This window comes from Peromyscus californicus, unplaced genomic scaffold (assembly GCF_007827085.1).
Source record: "Peromyscus californicus insignis strain IS unplaced genomic scaffold, ASM782708v3 Scaffold_22__1_contigs__length_63687245, whole genome shotgun sequence".
In the NCBI taxonomy this organism is placed as follows: Eukaryota; Metazoa; Chordata; class Mammalia; order Rodentia; family Cricetidae; genus Peromyscus; species Peromyscus californicus.
In genome coordinates this window covers 34,638,315-34,652,499 of record NW_026294525.1, presented here as the reverse complement: position 1 = coordinate 34,652,499, position 14,185 = coordinate 34,638,315, and the positions used below count along the sequence as shown (strand labels likewise).

The 14,185-nt window shown below is 39.6% G+C and overlaps 1 protein-coding gene and 1 pseudogene across 1 annotated transcript in view; both read left to right on the top strand.

The window, feature by feature from the left end:
- The window catches only part of Lama2 (laminin subunit alpha 2), a 571,484-nt gene that overhangs the window by 258,774 nt on the left and 298,525 nt on the right, over positions 1-14,185 (top strand). The window lies entirely within an intron of this gene.
- Positions 9,296-9,413, top strand: LOC128118794 (uncharacterized; annotated as a pseudogene).

Below are 14,185 nucleotides of genomic sequence, written 5' to 3'. Positions count from 1 at the left end.
TAGCTCTTCCTTCATCTCTTAGCACCCTAACCACACATACTAAAAGAGCCCTTTCCTGGGACACACTGTGATAACACACAGGTCATCCTGCTTGTCATCAAACTCAAGAATGCAAGCAAATTTAATAAAGAATGCCCTTTATCCTGTGAAACAACACTGCTTTGTGGAAAGTAAGGAGCGGAGTGTGTGTGTGTGTGTGTGTGTGTGTGTGTGTGTGTGTGTGTGTGTGTGTGAATCATGGATGAAGCCCAGAAGATCGTAGCCCATTTATTTACATGCCACTAATAAAATTTCATCATCTCAAGTATGAATTAATTCCTCAATAGTAATCATGACATATTTTTTTTTCTCCTCCACGAGCAAATACCAGGCACCATTGGCAGTTTATTTTTACGTAATTTCCCCATGTCATTCTCAATCCTCCAAGGGGGTTAAGTCAGTTCCCCACTGGGCTGCAATGGATAGCATTTTATTTTCCCAATCCTGGGCAAATGTTAATGCTTGATTTTAGGGCATTTGTGCAGGGGGGTGGGGGTGGGGTGGGGTGGGGTGACAGGCAGAAGAGGAGCGAGGAAGAGGACAGAGAGCCCTGCTGGCTTTCTGAAAGCAGCTGCTGTTCGGAAACAGTTTGGGAATTTCAGAGTTAGGCTAATTTACTGCTTTGGTAAAACTAAATGCTGCCGGAATTCTGATGAAGTCATTCGCTTAAGGTTCCCCTAGTGGACTGAAATGGTTGGTGCAGCGTCCAAAAGCAGTTCTCTGTGTCTGTAAAATTCTCTGAGAAGCTGCTGCTCCTGCGTGCTTGCTTCTATTCTTACACTGCTGTTAAATTTAAAATTTTGTCTTCGAAGATTATTGAATTAACCTGATGAGATTGGTTTTTTTTTGTTTTTGTTTTTTACAAAATCATTCTTATTCTCGACACCATCATATTGGATTTCTGTGGCTACATGCAGTAGTTTCTGCTGCTAGTAACCCCCGCAGTTAGGCTTTGAGATGCTCCTCATGAAGCCTTTCCATGTAGGAGCATCTCTGGTAAATCCGTTTGTTGTACTCTTTGGAGGGCCCGCATTACATCTGTGCACAGGAAGAAAATGGATGCTGGAATCGTTCCGACAGAATGGATCTTATTACATAAAACGATCCGAGAAAATACTTTGATTGATGGTACATGCTTAAACAAACAAAAATCAAAAAAATTATTTTGGTTAGACTGTTGACATGTGATCCCTGTGTGGAAGTTTGTGTGGGAGTTGAGAGGAGATTTCAAGCCCATAGGTTTAAAAAAACATTAAAACACAAAGGTCATTGTTTCACATTTCTCAACATCGTTCAAAAGTGGAGTTCAAGCAGGCCAGGGTAGTCACACCTGAAATTCAGTACTCAAGAGAGGAGGGGTGATCACTTTGAGTTTGAGGTTAGTTGTGTCATGGGGTACATAGTGGTTCTAGGACAGACAGAGTGAGAGCCTGTCCCAAAAAAAAAAGTAACCAACAAGTTGAATTTTAGATTCTCTTTTCCACCTACAATTCCTCCTAACTTGAACTGTGGATTAAGTCAAATGGATTAATTAAAATCACTGTGAATGTGGAGAAAGATCTGGCCATAAAAGTTAAAAGGGTAAGTCAGCTGGTAGTCTTTTTTTAATTTAAAAAATCAAAGCCTACTAAGGGTGATTTAGAATTAGACCCAGGGACCCAGGAAATATTTTCTGCCGGGAGTAACCCCAATAAATTGTTAAGGATAAATGAGGAAATCCATGTTGAAACATAAAAAGACCAAGGAATCATTCATTGGCTGTAGTTTCTATGCAGTATGCTATGCAAAACTACATATCCCCAAGAAGGATTCAAGGTCACAAAGCATAGTCTTTACAGCAAAGATATGTCCTTACTGTAATATTAGTTTAATATGTACCTTATTTGTCCCAGAAAACTGGTATATAAAAGAGCATTCTAATTTTCATATGTATTTTGTTTTCCTTATTTTATAATGAAATATAATAGGCACAAAGATCACTTTCTATAATTAACTGAATGAGTTAAGTTAGGTAGGGGAACATTCAAGTTAATAACAAGGGGAGATAAAGGAGTTTCCTTAGTAGTATTTCAATGTGAATAGGTTGTTGTTTGGTAGACAACAAAAATAATAAAGTCTAGGACTTTAATAACAGAAATTTACTGGTCAGGGTAGAGGAATGCATGGCCACCGTGATTCTGTACAAAACATGCCATCTAAGATATTCACTCAGCTATGAAATTGTGCCTTCATATGTGTTAATATACACATCCAAAAATCATTGGCCAGTAAACCAAAATATCTCAACTAGGAAAACAATGAAGGTAAGTTGGTATCTAGATGTGTGCTACCCTTTGCAGTTGGGCATTATTCAAACATTTATCTTTAACTTCTTGGAGTCACTTAGCTTTGAAATTAAAGTACTGAAGCAACATTTCCAACAGAAAGTGTATGAGCAGAAACAATAAGCAGAGTGTGGGAGACTGAGGCAGGAGGTTTGAGTTCAATGCAGCTGGGGCTATAGAGTGAGACCCTATCTCAAGCACACACACACACACACACACACACACACACACACACACACACACAAAAAAAAAAAAAAAAAAGGAATATTAATGTATTTGAATGCAAAAGAAAGCTGATGACAACAGAGAAGACACAGACACAAACTTAATATTAGAAGGAATGGAATGAAAACAATTAAGCAAAAGGGGATAATGATATGCAAAGAGGGATGTCTGTGGTGATTGCAAGCTGGAGGACATGAGTTCAAATCTCTAGCCTCTAAGTAAAAGCTACATGCAGCAGCCCTCCCTTGACCCTAATCTTGCACTTCGGTAGCAAAAATAGGTGGATTTCTGTAGCTCTCTGGCTAGTTGCTGGTCAGTTCCAGGTTCACTGAGGAACCCAGTCTCAAAAATAAAGGTGGAGGCCAATTTAGGAACACATCTGGCATTCCCTTCAGGCCTCCACATACATGAATACACATGAACACATATAAATACATGCAGGAGCACACACACACACACACACAAATAATAATTGAAATGACTTCAAAAACTAAAGAGGCAATATCAGAAGGTCAACAGGTCAAAACGTGAAAATTCGCATACTAACTCTGAATAACTTGAAAAATGATGAAATGCAACACAGTGAACTGACTCAGATTGAAAACACCTTCACTGTCTTCCATCTTATGAAACAACGGGAGTTTCTTCTCATACAGTTTTACATGGTTTGATATCTTTGGTCTAAACAAAACTTCGACCAGGGAGGTAAGAACATGTAACTCGTCATCCAAAGTCATGGATGAAAATAGAAGCAAATCAATCATTACTGATACAAAGATTCAAAAAAAATTAATGTAGCTAAAAGATGAGATTACTATAACTAAAAGACGAGTTCATAAATGCCCCGTTCATATGTGAATATTTTTTTTAGCCAAATTGCAAATCAGTGTTAGTAGGATAGACTATGGATCTGGAGCCAAGAATTATCAGTAGGGAAAAGGGTAAGTATGTGTTCTTACCTTTCATCATGCATAAAAATGAATTCCAGCTGGAAAGAAATATTAAAATTTCACAATCACACTAAATAAGCTCCATAAGGATAATGCATTGGGATGTCTGCTTTTGACCACAGTCTGGATTTCCTTCCCTCGTTTAAGTCACGGGAACACTTGACCAAAATTATATGATTGGACAGCTTATAATACTGAGCATTGGATGCTAAGGTAATGCAATCACTGAGAAATGGGAATTGAAGAATTCAGGTTTACAGATGTCTCAGATTAGTGCCTGAGTAGTGGTTTCTGGAGTGACGTACACCAAGGGAAAAACCTCAATAGAGCATGGACACGCCACGCAGAAGGGCTGGCACACACAGAGACCGACTTACCAAGAATCTGTTCAGCAGAACGTGAAGGAAGAGCAAGCCGCAGAAGGTGGAGATGAAGAGCATGAGATCTGTACTTCTGCAAGAAGGGACCCAACTTGTGAGTGGCACGTGCATGAAGAAAACCACCTATAGCTGCTGTACGAGTCCCCCAAACACAATGGTTGGGAAAGTGTCTGGAGCAAAACTTGTTCCCTGGAATTGGCTTGCTTTCCCATGACCCAACCTGGAATGCCTTCATAGCAGTGAGGACATTAGGTAAAGTGTCAGAGGACACTTGCTTACTAGGGGGACTAAATTAGCTCCAGACCACAGGCACTCTTCATTCATGCTAACAAAGTCTGAAGGCAAGTCTGGAGCGAATCTACTGAAAAGAATTTTCTTTTCCAAAAAAATTAACTGTGTACCAAAACCAAGTCCCATCCAATTAAAGTACAACAAAATTCAGGACATAGCAGTCTAAAATGCACCGTGTCTGGTATCTCATCAGATATTACAAGGCACAGGACACATGAGGAGAAGTGGAACATATGATTCCCCACCTGATGAAGCAAAATCAGATCAAGGGAGAAGATCCAAATATGACAGGATAACCATGACAAGGAATGGTAGAGAGCAGAAAAAGGGGAAGCAGCCAGAGGTGTAGCAAGTGATAAAACATGCAGAGAAGAATAAAGACAAGAAGCATAGCAGATTCCGTCTGTGCCAATCAACTGTCGACTTGATGGAATGAAGAACCAGCCGGGAGATGGGCATCTGGCCATGACTGGGGGATTAGCTAGTTTATGTTAATTATAGAGGTGAAGAGACCTTTCCACTTTCTGAGCAGCAGTATTCCCTGGCTGGGATCCCGGATGGCAGAGATGGAGAAATGGAACTGAACAACAGCATGCCTGCGTTCATTCCTGTCTCTCTGATTCCTTATGATGGATGCTTCAAACTCTTGCACCCATGACTTCTCTAACATGATGGACTGTAGCTTTGACCTGTGAGCCAAATAAACCCCCTTTCCCTGACGTTGATTTTTGTCAGAGTATTTTCTCACACTAAGAGGAAAAGAAACTGAGACACTGACAGTTTGTAAGATGATCCGGGTGTTGGTGCCCTCCCAAACCTCAAGTGATAATACTATGAGGTGGGTCTTTTGGGAAGTAATTTACTCATTCCCTTGTAACTGGGTTCAGCGCCATTACAAATAAAGGGTAAAGGTAACTGTCCTGCCCCTTAAGGGTGCAGTGTTGTGCTTCTCTTTTTAAAGGTGTTTCTGTGAAAAATAGATTTTTTTCATATAATATATTCTGATTATGACTTCCTCTTCCCCTACTCCTCCCAGTTCCTCCACACATCCTCAACCATCTGAATCCACCCCTTTTTTTAATCTGTTAGAAAATAACAGACTTCTAAGGGATAATAATAAAATATAATAAGATGAAACAAAGGTGAACACGTCAGAATAGGACAAAAGAGAAGGAAAAAGAGCCCAAGAAAAGGCACAAGAAAGAGATATAGACACAGAATCACTCATTTGCACACTCAGGAATCCCATAACAATACAAAACCAGAAGCCAGAATAAATAGCAGAGAAGAAGTCCCTCATCAGATGTGGAAGCTATTAATGGTTTGATATTAGACCCCTATTCTCAAAACTGTGAACAGTAAATTTCTGTTGTTCATAAGTGGCCCAGTTTGTGGTATTTTGTTATGGTAGTTGAATAGACTAAGATTTTCCAAACTGAAATATAATACAATGATATTTTAAAGTTTTTTTTTCTGAGAAATGAAAGACAACAAAATAAACAAGCCAGTATTGTCAGTTCAAAATTTTCAGCAGACTGAAATATCTTTGAAAAATAAAGACAAAGACTTTCTCAGAGAAATAAATCACAGAGAAAATTACATTACAGGAGGTGGAGAAAGTTCTTCAGGCAAAAGCACAAGCCATACCAGATGGAAATTTGGCCCTATAAGACAGATTATATGTATTAGAAAAATAAACAAAAAGGTTTTTTCTTCCCTACTACTGCTAGCTAGAAGACCTCTCCGGCCCACTATTTTTTTAGCCCTCAGGTCAAACATAACATTTATTGAATAAATGACCAAAGACAGTGACTTTAGCTAGAACTTCAAGTAATCCTTGTGTAAACTCCTCTCTGAACTTAGTAAAAGGAAGACATCATCATGGCAAGTTTTTTTTATTTATTTTATAATTTAATTTAATTTTACATATCAGCCACAGATTCCCCTGTCCTCCCTCCTCCAGATCCCCACCCTTCCCCCAACCCACCCCCCCATTCCTATCTCCTCCACAGCAAGGACTTCCCTGAGGATTCAGCTCAGCCTGGTAGATTCAACTGAGGCAGGTCCAGTTCCCTTCCTCCCTTCGCCTAGGCTGAGCAAAGTGTCCCTGCATAGGCCCCAGGTTCCAAACAGCCAGCTCATGCACTAAGGACAGGTCCCAGTCCCATTGTATGGGGGCCTCCCAAACCGTTCAAGTTAATCAACTGTTTCACTTATACAGAGGTCCTGATCTAGTTGGGGGCTCCTTAGCTATAGGTTCATAGTTCATGTGTTTCCACTAGTTTGGCTATTTGTCCCTGTGCTTTTTCCAATCATGGCCTCAACAATTCTCAATCATACAATCCCTCCTCTTTCTCACTGATTGGACTCCCAGAACTCCACCCGGGGTGTGGCCATGGATCTCTGCATCCGCTTCCTTCAGTCATTGGATAAGAGTTCTAGCATGACAGTTAGGGTGTTTGGCCCTCTGATCACCAGAGTAGATCACTTCGGGCTTTCTCTTGACCATTGCCAGTAGTCTATTGTGGAGGTATCTTTGTGGATTTCTGGGGACCTTTCTAGCACTTTGCTTCTTCCTATTCCCATGGGGTCTTCATTTATCATGATCTCTTTTTCCTTGTTCTCCTTCTCTGTTCTTGATCCAGCTGGGATCTCCTGCTCCCCTAAATTCTCTTTCCCTTGACCCTTGACCTTCATTACCCCCACTCATGTCCAGTTTGCTCATGTAGATCTCATCCATTTCTCTGTCATTGGCCAATCCCTGTGTCTTTCTTAGGGTCCTCTTTTCTAGGTAGCCTCCCTGGAGTTGTGAATAGCAGTCTAGTCATCCTTTGTTTTACATCTAGTATCCTCCTATGAGTGAGTACATACCATATTTGTCTTTCTGAGTCTGGGTTACCTCACTCAGGATGATTTTTTCTAGATCCATCCATTTGCCTGCAAATCTCATGATGTCATTGTTTTTCTCTGCTGAGTAGTACTCCATTGTGTATATGTACCGCATTTTATTTATCCATTCTTCAGTTGAAGGGCATCTAAGTTGTTTCCAGGTTCTAGCTATTACAAATAATGCTGCTATGAACATAGCTGAGCATGTGTCCTTGTGGTATGATTGAGCATTCCTTGGGTATATGCCCAAGAGTGGTATAGCTGGATCTTGGGGGAGATTGATTCCCAATTTTCTGAGAAAGCGCCATATTGATTTCCAAAGTGGTTGCATAAGCTTGCATTCCCACAAACAGTGGAGGAGAGTTCCCCTAGCTCCACATCCTCTCCAGCATAAGCTGTCTTCAGTGTTTTTGATCTTAGCCATTCTGACAGGTGTAAGGTGATATCTCAGAGCCATTTTGATTTTCATTTCCCTGATGATTAGGAATGTTGAGCAATTCCTTAAATGTCTTTCAGTCATTTGAGCTTCCTCTGTTGAGAATTCTCTGTTTAGCTCTATAGCCCACTTCTTAATTGGACTGTTGGGCATTTTGATGTCTAATTTCTTGAGTTCTTTATATATTCTGGATATCAGTCCTCTGTCAGATGTGGGGTTGGTGAAGACCTTTTCCCATTCTGTAGGCTGTTGCTTTGTCTTGTTGACCATGTCCTTTGCTCTACAGAAGCTTCTCAGTTTTTTTTTTTAAGATTTATTTATTATTCATACAGTATCCTGCCTGCATACCAGAAGAGGGTGCCAGATCTCATTATAGAGGGTTGTGAGCCACCATGTGGTTGCTGGGAATTGAACTCAGGACCTTTGGAAGAGCAGTCAGTGCTCTTAACCTCTGATCCATCTCTCCAGCCCTCTTCTCAGTTTTAAGAGGTCCCATTGATTGATTGTTTCTCTCAGTGTCTGTGCTACTGGTGTTATATTTAGGAAGTGATCTCCTGTGCCAATGCGATCAAGACTACTTCCTACTTTCTCTTCTCTCAGGTTCAAAGTAACTGGATTTATGTTGAGGTCTTTGATCCACTTGGACTTAAGTTTTGTGCACGGTGACAGATATGGATCTATTTGCAGCCTTCTACATGTTCACATCCAGTTATGCCGGCACCATTTGTTGCAGATGCTTTCTTTTTTCCATTGTACAGTTTTGGCTTCTTTGTCAAAAATTATATGTTCATAGGTGTGCGGATTAATGTCAGGGTCTTCAATTCGATTCCATTGGTCTACATATTGGTTTTTATGCCAGTACCAAGCTGTTTTTATTACTGTAGCTCTATAGTAGAGCTTGAGGTCAGGGATTGTGATGCCTCCAGAGGTTGTGTTATTGTACAGGATTCTTTTAGCTATCCTGGGTTTTTTGTTTTTCCATATGAAGTTGAATATTGTTCTTTCCAGGTCTGTGAAGAATTGTGTTGGTATTTTGATGGGGATTGCATTGAATCTGTAGATTGCTTTTGGTAAGATTGCCATTTTTACTATGTTAATCCTGCCTATCCATGAGCATGGGAGATCTTTCCATTTTCTGACATCTTCTTCAATTTCTTTGTTTGAAATAGCCTCCCATGTCCTCCGACACTCCTTATCTCAAAACTAAAGAGAGCACACAACCATCATTTCAAAAGCACACTATCTCTTTTTATTATTATTTATTCTTCTCTCATGCATTACATCCCAATCACAGTTTACCCTTTATCCACTCCTCCCAGTGCGCCCCCCCATAACCTCCCCTCTCCCCCAGATTCACTCCTCCTCTGTTTCCCTTCAGAAAAGAACAGGGCCCCCCAGGGACATCAACCAAATATAGCAAGACAAGTTACAATACAACTAGGCAACACACTGGATGAGGCAACCCAAGAGGAGGAAAAGGAACCCAAGAGCAGGCAAAAGAGTCAGAGACACCCCCCCACACACACACACACATACACACACACACACACACACACACACACACACTCCCATTGTTAGGAGTTCCTCAAGAACACCAAACTGCACAACCATAACATATATACACAGGACCTAGCTCAGACCTATAAAAGCTCTGTGAATGTCATTTCAGTCTCGGTGATCCCCTATCAGGCCTGCTTAGTTGATTCTGTGGGTTGTGTTCTTGCGGTATCCTTGACCTCTCTTGCTCCTACAATCCTTCTTATTGCTTCTTGGCCTTTTTGGCTAAGATCAGGCGTAGTGTCTGTTCTTATCAATTTATTATCTATCTCTTAATGTAAAAAGGTATGCCTTTCTTCTGTATTCCATTCAACAACACTTTACATTTATATTCCATGTGCAGCCTAGTAGTAGACTATGGGAGCCAATGGATTGATGGTTCTGACAAACTTCCAACTCTATATAGGACAAACCTTCCAAATGATACTCTGCCTCTGGGAAAGAGCTAACTTTAAGTGCAATTCGCTATGCTATTTCTGAACCTGCTATGGTAAGAGTTTTCTGGACATTCTGTTTTACTTGTTGATGCATTGTGGGCAATGGACATTGTAGATGGTGCAGTCTGTAGAGTGGAATGGTGTGAAGTCCCAGGGAGATGGCTTTTTTTTTTTTTTTTTTTTTTTTTTTTGGTTTTTCGAGACAGGGTTTCTCTGTGTAGCTTTGCGCCTTTCCTGGGACTCACGTGGTAGCCCAGGCTGGCCTCGAACTCACAGAGATCCGCCTGGCTCTGCCTCCCGAGTGCTGGGATTAAAGGCGTGCGCCACCACCGCCCGGCGGAGATGGCTATTTACAAGCCAAAGAGAGAGGCTTGGATCAGATTCTTCCTCACAGCCATCAGAAGGGAACATCCTTGCCAACAATTTGCTTCCAGACCAATTTCCCACTATTCGTTTCCATGAGAACTGACTGAAAACTCTTACATGGGTAAAGAATGACCTGATTTGGTAATACATGAGGTAATACTGGTTAGTGTTTTATTCTATGTATCTCACATAGACATGAGTTAGATAGTGAATGTTTATTAGTGTTGTGATCCATTCAATCTTGGCTTCCATGCTTTACAAAATAAGAGTTAAGACATTCTTCAGAATGACACACGAAGTTCTAAAAAAAATGCCCTGGACACATAGAATGTCTTCAGTAAATATAATTTGCTTTGTGATTTTTCTGTAGTTGTTTTCTGTGATAATTTACATTGGATGTAAGCTTCATATCAGGTAAAGGTTTTTGCTAAAGAATACTTCTTTGCATACCTACTTGCTGCCGACACAATACCTGATGGCAGTGATAGCATTACAAATGAAGATGGACAGTCTGAAAGTTAAGTTTTAACAAGGAAAAAGATGATATGACTTAAATGTCAGCTTTGCAACAAAGAGAAATGATCAGTCTTGGAAATACCTACAGCACAGTTTGAACTTTATCTTGAATGTCTCAGAGTAGAGCTAATACATATCATGTCATCTCATCCAAAACAAGTGGCATAAGTGTCCCACCGGTTCTTTCTTCACTGAAGACTTGGCAGTAAAAGGATTTGAGTGTCTTTGGCTCCTCCGTCCCTGCTCAAGGAAGAAAATTCTGAAACTTCAGTCAGTATCTCATAGTAATAATAACACAGATGAAGATGAAACAATTAAGATGGACCCTAACTCAATATTACTGGAGTCCTTGTATGAGAGGAAGTTTGGGGACACACACACACACACACAGGAACAGTAGCATATGAACATGAAGACAGCTGTCTTCAAGGCAAGGAGAGATGTCTAGAACATACTCTTCTTTCTTAGCTATGACACCCTCTCGGTTTCCAATGTCTAGCTTCTGAAACTGTGAGGATGTCGATTTCTATTATTTAAACTGCCCAGTCCATGACATTTGTTATGACAGCGTAAGCCAACCAAGTAATAAAATATTAATTCTTTTTAAAACCCAATGGCTTTCATTCTTGGTGTAATATTTGGCAAACAACTGGCAATCTGTCAGTTCTGTAAAGAAATCATAGAAATAGATAAGAGCAAGGCTTGGAGTCAAATAGAAAAACACTCGACAGATATGAATGAACAGTTCCTAGGAGAGGAAAGAAACTGGCCCTAAAATACAAGGAGTTATGCTCACTTGTTTCATAATATGGTAATTACACTGAGCAGTCATCTGTCATGCACCATATGATAAAGGTAAGAAAATAACATGCTCTTTAATGAGACCTTAAAGAAACAGATCCTCATCAGTTGATAGTTTGATGCAATCAAAGACATCCAACTTTAGAAACCTCCACTGAAGTTACAAATGTACAAATTCCTACAAACTTCCCTTCTGGGGGCTCAGCTTAGAACTCCATATACCTGTGTGAAGTGTCACAAATGGATCTTAGCCACAGAAATGTCCATCGATCAATGAGTGATACCATGAATGTTGCTATAGCTATACAATCCAACAGCACATAATGATAAATAAGCTAGAATTCCTATGCACAGTAGTTGCAAAATAATATGGAGTGATACATATAGAGTATATCTTTAAATGGTTAAACCAATGTTTTATATATATACATATACATATATGTATGTATGTGTATGTGTATATGACTAGCATTCATCTTCAAGTAGAGAAAAAAGAATATGTATTTTTTTTCTTATAAGGTGGCTTGGTTATTTAGAGTCACATCTACTATTTGAATTGAGATGAATTTGTGGCAAAGACTATTCTATTGCCCTTCTCGAGAAGAAAATATTGTCCAACTTGTAAAACAAGGCATGCTAACTAAAACAACTTTAATTTATATTTATAATTTAGTCTGCTACAAGCTGTTATTTTGCCTTCTACACTTTGCCATAAAAATTGTTCCTTAAATGTAATCCCTTAATATGTATTAAGGGCCCAGTCCTATCTGCTAAACAGTGGTTGTCATGCTTAATTAATTTCGGGGATTCGAATAACAGTACTCATATCTTTCCAGATTCTTTAGCAAATCCTGCTTGTTGCAGCAGCGCCTTTTGGGGAAGTACACGGTTGACACTTTCATTTTTTGTGTCACCTGTCACTCCTAGTAGTGGCAGCTGTGTCCTACCTGACTTACTCTAAAGCTCCGGCTCTATCACCTGAGTCTGGGATACTGAGCGGCCCACATCTCCCATTTGCCACATTGAAGAAGAGGGAGTTAGGACCCCAACCTGAAATGTGATGAATTATTGAACAGGTAGTTTGTGGGTGATTGAAAATTACCTGCAAAAGAGTGCTTATCTCCTTGAGGCACATCGAAAGCTAGCAGAATTCAGCCAATTAGACTGACTGTCTCTTCAATGAGTTGCGACCTATCCATGGTAATGGCTTATTATGATGATAAATGAACCCATCTCTCAAACTGAAGCCTGAGTACACACTTCAGCAGTTTCCTTGAATCATGAGGCCATTACCTCTCAGCCTCAGATCGACAGCAGTGACAGCCACGGAGGCAGAGAGCACAGATGACTAGACACAGATGATTGTTTCACCCTGATGAATATATTTACAGAGATTTCCAAAGAAATAGGCCTTCCTTGTGCTTTTTGTGTTGATACCTGAAAGAGTTATCATACTGGCTTCCTCCATTAGGAAACATCCCTCCCTGGGTGTAATGCTCTGAGATGACTGGACTCGGAATTTTCATTTATTAAGTCTTTGGTTGTTTACAGTATTTGAATATTTCATTCTTGTCTGTCTTTTGGTTGTGCAACAGTTCCAAAGAAAAGTATTTTTTTTTCACTGAACACACATGAATAAATGAATATGTTTTTGGAAGAAAGAACTTCACCCATTAAATTTCACATTTCATCTTTCATGTGAGTTGGAGAAACTATACCAAACTTCCTTTTTCTTTATAGAGAAATTTTATCACTCAAATGTTCATACTTTGATTTGGGGCTGTGAAGGTGTGTTAAAAATTCTGTAGGTAGTTACTGAAGCTGGATAGTTTTACTATTAGACTATAGACATCTTTTTGGCTTTAGGAGAACCTGAGTATCAAGTTATTTCACTATATACATATATAGATATATATACACGTATATGTATATACTTACATATATTTAATAATAAGTCTTAAGATTTCTTACAAAGTATTAGACAAATTTTGGCTTATAAACTTATTTGTATTGTTTTAGCGAAGACTTGAGGAGAGACAACATCTTGATTAACTTGAAATAGCAGCTCAGAAGGTGTGGGGGTTCAGGATTTTAGGCTTTAGGGGAAATGGGCAGTTTTGAAATAGTTCCTGCATGACAGGTAACTCTCTGGGACTGTGCAGAACACAAGATATAAAACCTCGACATTTGTCAAAAGATCGAGGCCAAGATCTAGAATCACATATTGCAGAAGCTGATATAAATCTATAGGTATGTTAGTTTAGATGGATCTTAGTTGAGGAAGAAAATTGTCTCAGCACTGACTCAAGCATGTATTCATCTATTTACAAATCAGGAATAGAAATTATGTGAACTCCCAATATTGTTTATCATGGGAACAAGGAATTCTGTTAGCCTCAGTGCTTACAGGCAGCAGCTTTATGAAATCTGGGTAGTAACTTTGTTTCAATATACTCACTTTCCCTCCAGTGATAGGTGGATGAATACCAATACCTAATTCATAGAGCTACTGTGAGGATTAAATGAATTAACAAGCATTCATCAGTTAAGAGGAGGCATGGAAAATAATAAACACCTGCCAGAAGCTATTGTTGTTAACTCTAATTGTGCCTATATTCCATTGAGGCTTTACAACTCTTCCCCAAGACAAGAAAAATGAAAACAGGAAAAAGAGGAAAGGGGAAGAGAAGAGTAAGGTAGAAAGGGGGGGGGGGGAAGGAGAGGGAAGTAGGAAGTAGAGAGGGAGGAAAAGGAAAGTGAAAAACAAAAAGAGTAAAAAAAAAAAAAAAGGAGCGCAAACGGAAATGGATCAGAAGGGCCCACTGATGTATATTTAATTTTAGAGTATTTTGTTTATCAAGTGACTGCCAGGAATTCTTATCCTGTTTACAAAGTGATGCTGTGGTGGGAGAGTGAATGACTTTTCTCTCTAATTTTCATCTGAGGCTGGATTTGAAGGGATCATCAGCTTCAC